Source organism: Eubalaena glacialis, chromosome 13, assembly GCF_028564815.1.
Source record: "Eubalaena glacialis isolate mEubGla1 chromosome 13, mEubGla1.1.hap2.+ XY, whole genome shotgun sequence".
NCBI classification, from domain to species: Eukaryota; Metazoa; Chordata; class Mammalia; order Artiodactyla; family Balaenidae; genus Eubalaena; species Eubalaena glacialis.
This window is the reverse complement of record NC_083728.1, coordinates 76,635,357-76,641,356: the sequence shown is the minus strand read 5'-3', so window position 1 is coordinate 76,641,356 and position 6,000 is coordinate 76,635,357.

Here is a 6,000-nt window from a genome sequence, read left to right as displayed (position 1 = left end):
AATCTAAAAAAAAAAAAAAGGGTTCTGAAGAACGTAGGGGCAGGACAGGAATAAAGACGCAGACGTAGAGAATGGACTTGAGGACATGGGGAGGGGGAAGAGTAAGCTGGGACAAAGTGAGAGAATGGGATGGACATATATACACTACCAAATGTAAAATAAATAGCTAGTGGGAAGCAGCCACATAGCACAGGGAGATCAGCTCTGTGCTTTGTGTCCACCTAGAGGGGTGGGATAGGGAGGGTGGGAGGGAGACGTAAGAAGGAGGGGATATGGGGACATATGTATACGTATAACTGATTCACTTTGTTATGCAGCAGAAACTAACACACCATTGTAAAGCAATTATACTCCAATAAAGATGTTAAAAAAAAGTTGATCCATTGACTAGGCGTTTCTGCCATGCCTAGTATGTGCCAAGCACTGATTAGGAACTGAGAGTACAGTGCTGAACAAGACGGTTGTCATGGAGCTCAGACTCATGGGGAAGGGCTGATAATACACAAGCTGGTTAAAAATTAAACAGGTTCATTTTGAGTTAGTGATCAATTCTACGCAGGAAAAGATGTGGTAGATCTCTATGAAGCGGGTAGGTTAGCACTGCATCAGATAGAGAAAACATTCTGGAGAGACGACATTGAGCTAAGGCCTGAATAATGAGAAGAAGCAAGGTCAAGAAGAGATCTGTGGGTAGACTATTCCTGGGTGAGGAAAGAGCATACGTAAACTCTTAAGAGTGGGTGAAGGTCAGAGACCCCACAGAGCAGAAGCCCTCCTGTGTGTCTGGATCACAGTGGGAGGTGGTGGCTTGGATTTAGGTTGGAGACATAGGCAGGACCTGCTCATGCAGGGGTTTTCAGACCATGCTAATGAGACTTCGTGTGTTCTAAGTCCATGGGAGCCAGTGAAGGATTTTATGCATGAGGTGAGATACCTGCCTGTGTTTCTGGAAGAGCGCAGTGGTGGCTGTATGAAGGATAGACTGTAGGTTGTGCAAGAGAGAAAAAAAAACACTAGAGAAGACAGAGAGCATTGAGGTATTCTAGGTTAGATATAGTTGTTTGGATTAGAAGTGTGCAGTAGAGATAAAGTTGGACAATTTTGGTGTCAATTTTGGAGGTAGAATGAGATGAAGTTGTTGATGGATTGGATGTGAAGAGTAAGAGAAGGAGAGGGATTGAAGAGGATTCTAAAGTTTTCAGTTTGAAAAACGCAGAGAGATGGTGGTATCATTTCAGGAGCTGGGGAGGCCGAACAAAGAATTAGATTTGAAGCAAAAATGAAGAGTTCACGCAAGCGGGAGGAGATATGGGGATATATGTATACGTATAGCTGATTCACTTTGTTATAAAGCAGAAACCAACACACCATGGTAAAGCAATGATACTCCAATAAAGATGTTAAAAAAAAAAAAAAAAAGGAGAGTTCTCCTTGACCATGTCAGTTGCTATCCAGATGCAGATGACAAGCTCAACATTGAAAATATGAATCTAGAGTCAGACACGCAGTCTGAACTCGAGCTATAGATTTTAGCTTCAACAGCACACACGTTATTTAAAGCCACAGGACAGGAAAAAAGGAGAGGCGAGCCCTGGATTCCTGGTGTGTGTAAACCTGTCTGCTGAACTCAGATTCGTGCATCTAAACGCATACCCAACCCGTCCGCTTAGATGTTGAGTAGGAATCTCAAGCTTAACATGTCCAAACCAGACGTCTTGACATTCCCCCTAAAACTGTTTGACTGGGCTTCCCTGGTGGCGCAGTGGTTGAGAGTCTGCCTGCCAATGCAGGGGACATGGGTTCGAGCCCTGGTCTGGGAAGATCCCACATGCCGCAGAGCAACTAGGCCCGTGAGCCACAATTACTGAGCCTGCGCGTCTGGAGCCTGTGCTCCCCAACAAGAGAGGCCGCGATGGTGAGAGGCCCGCGCACCGCGATGAAGAGTGGCCCCCGCTTGCCACAACTAGAGAAAGCCCTCGCACAGAAACGAAGACCCAACACAGCCAATAAATAAATAAATAAATAAAAATTAAAAACAAAAAAACCCCAAAAAACTGTTTGACCCATGATCATCTTCATCTCAGTTAACGGCAATCTATTCCTCCAGCATCTCAGACCAAAATTTTGTGAAATTCATATATATATATGTATATACACATATATATACACATATATAGTAGTATATACTTGTACTATATGCATATACATAATAAACATGTAGTATATTATTCATATATATCATATATATATGAATTTTATACTTGTGGTACTGAGCTCTTATATTCAGAAACTCTCGTCATTAAATTTTGCACAAGGTTTTAAAGAACAGGATTAAGTATCTTATGAATAAAACTTACTGAAAAAATTACAGTTACATCTTCATATTTCAGATGATTAATGTTTACATGTCTCACAGATCATGATGGCTTCATTCTATCATGAAGTAATATTCCAAGGCAGGACAGGCCCTGAGGGTGAGGGAAAAATTATTGACATTTCTCTCTCTCTCTTTCTCTCTCTCTCACTTCACTCACCAACCATCAGGGAATCCTGCTGGTTCTACCTTTAACATCTATCCAGAATCTGACCACTTCTTACCACCTCTGTTTACAACACAGTACCAAGCCCCAGCATGTCTACCCTGTATGGTCTGATCATCTGTATGGTCTCCTAACTGGTCTCCTACTGAGTTATTGACATAAATCACAACATGATCACTCCTCTACTGAAAACCCACCAGTGGCTTGCCATTTCACTCAGAGTAAAACCTGCAGTGTTCATAACAGCTTTCCAAGACCCTGCATCATTTTGTCCTCATGAGCTATTGGATGTCATCGTCTACTTCAGCTACACATGTCTCCTTGCTATTCTTCATTTTATCCAGCCATGTTTCTGCCTCAGGGTCTTTGCACTTGCTGTTTCCCAAATGGAACACTCTTTCCCCAGATATCTGCATGGCTTGTTCCCTCACTGCCTTCGAGTATTTGTTCAAATATTGTCCCCCTCCCCTGCTAGCACTCCTTATTTCCTATTTTTAATGTATTATGTATCACCTTTTATCATAGTGTGTAATTGTATTTATTTTAATTTTTTGATTGTCTATGTCCCTCTGCTGGAGTGTAAGCTTCCTAAAGACATAATTTTTTAATCTGTTTTATTTACAGATGAATTTCAAGTATCTAGAGTAGGCAAAGAATAAGAAACAATAAATCTTTGTTGAATGAATGAGAAATGTAAATTCCTACAAGAGACCTGAGTTTTTTTTCTTATTGATCTTTAGTTGTTTTTAAATCTCTGCTTAACTTAATCTTAATTTTTATTCTGCTTCTGCAGGAGCTTTCTCTAGGTTTGTTCAACAATAGACTACTTAAGGTGGGGGGATCAAAAGGTTCTTGATCTCATTTCTAGTTCTTGAGCCATTTAAGGAAAAAAATGGCGGCATTGCAGGTTGTTTTTTTTTTTCCCTCGTGCTGCTGTTGCTGGATAAGACTCATTTTATGAAATGGGCCATGTGATGCAGTAAACCAGAGTTCAGTGGCCACTAACTTCCTATGTCCGTGATTTGAATAAATACTTTTTCTCTATAAAAGAGAGGCTCATCCCCTCCAAGTACCAGGACGATGCAGGATAGAGGATGGCTTCTTGGAGTCAGGCAGACCTGAGTTTCAAACACAGCTTTCAGTTCCCTCTTGGGGGATCTTTGCACAGTTCAACTTCTCTGAAAACACTAAAGAAGTTAATGCAATTGAGATAATCAACGTGATGTTTCTGGCACAGTACGTGTTTCATGGTAACCACTCAGTTAATAAAAACAATTACTTATTTTCCCTGTTGGTTTGATATCACTTTCCTTTCCAAGTCAGAATGCAAATAGGAGATGGAAACTCTTGTTTTAAGGGTGAGTTGGGCCAACTCTCTACATTTTTCAAAGAGGTACTTTATCTTATTTGTTCAATCAGAAAAGAATACCTTTGTCGGTGAGCTTATTCCATTGTAAATACCATTGCTCTTCGGCTCAGGCTACAACTGAGTGATTCTCCTCCATCCTGAACACGTGCATGTGGAATTTTGAATGTCGGCGTACCTTATTTTTATTCTCAAAAATGCCATCTTGAGAGAATCTACCTGTTGGGATCTATCAAGTCCTGATTCAGCATTTAGTTATCCATACCAGCAATCTGATTTCTGCAAATAAATTTCGGAGCCCTTTTTAAATGGCTGTGTGCTTGTGGAAATATCCTCCCAGGCAATAAGACTGAATGTTTGCATCCCTGAGCTCAAAAGGCTGAGCAGGCATGTTGCAGGGAAATTACCAGCCGAGTGCCAGGGCTCAGAACTCAGGAGTAGTTTAGGGAGATGCCCTGGTATTAGCTGTGAAATGTGGGAGAGCTATAACACAATTTTAAGAGAAATTCCAGCTTTATCCTTCATTCACTTATTTATCCAACAAGCATTCATCAAATGACTGACCTGTACTAAGTCTTTTTCTAGGTGCTAGGGACACAAGCGATAGTGGTAGTAGAAGTAGAAACAGCAGCAGCAGTAGTCAGAATAGCTACCACTTTAAAAAAAACTGAGCGTCTATGGTGGACCAAGTACTCTACCTGGGACTTCATGGCTATCAGCTCATACTCTGAAGATGATTTTCTTTTTGCATCAGCCAGTCATTTCTTCTGGGAATGAATCTCACCAGAGCATATTATTTTTCTCATGTTGGGAAAGGGAGGGCATGGCAAGTTCAAGAAGGACTGCTATACTGGATTGATAGGATGAATGTAGAAGTCACAAGTGAGAGACTTGGGGATGTCACACCTCTTTCCCTAGAAGGGTGAGAAATAGAAATGCACAGCTGATGGTGTGTCTGATAAAGTAACCCCAGCTCACAGGTGAGTGGTCCCTAGGATAGTAATGATGGAGTTACTGCTTAGTGAAGGAAGGGACAATTGTTATTTGTTCTTGTTATGCTAACAGGAAAGATAGGATTTCCTCATATATTATAAAACTGGCACTGCATTGCCCTGGGAGAAATGAATGTTGGTTTTGGTGAGGGTGCAAGCTTCCCAGGGAACTAAGGAGAAAAATCTAATGCTAGTGGGGAGAACGAATTAGAGTTGGGGCATCCATAACCTTCTCTTCTTGTTGGATCCGACACCGTGTCTCCTCATTTGGAGCTATCAGATTCAGCAGATGAGAGCCTTGATTTGACCTTAACGCATGGCTGAGTTCCAAAGTATGCAAGATACAAGAACGTGGAAACACTGAAACTTTGTCCTCCTTTTTGGAAGAGTGTGGCTTCCAAAGAGTTCAGGGTTGGGGCACTGAGTTGGAAGGCTTAGAAAAGGAGTCCCCAGAAAGACATCATTATAGATTAAGGAGAGATAATGGGAAGTAAGGCCAGGGATACAATCATATGGGAAACATCCTTCTGAAGGCTCAGCCCTTCCTCACTTAGTGTGACTCTAGGTAACAGGTGTGAGACTAAGTCACAACTTGGGGCATCTTACATGAAGGCTCTGCGAAGTCTACTTGACCTTTCATTCATTCATCAACCTTGTGCTCAGCCCCCGCTACGGGTCAAACACTGCATGGTGGCAATACAACCAGTCATGGTTCTTGGCATCGTAGGGCTAATGTTTTGATGAAGGGAACAAAGAATAAACAAATTTGTGAGTAAATAAGAGAATTACAAATTGCGATAAGTTCTAGGAAGGAAATAAGGCAAATGACGGCTTTAGATAAGGTGCCTGTGGAGAGCTTCATTGAAGGGGAGTCATTTGGGTGGAAAACTGAGAGATGAGAAGGAGTCAGTGTACAAAGGACTGGGGACAGAGGGAGAGGAGGCAGGACAGGGAGGGCAGAATTCTTCTGAACTTCAGAGCAGTAATTCTCAACCTTGGCTGCCGTTTGGAATCTCTTGAGAGAATTTAGAATTTACCGATGCCTGGTTCCCATCTCCAAGAGACTGTGATCTCACTGGTCTGGGGTTGGTCCTGGGAATTT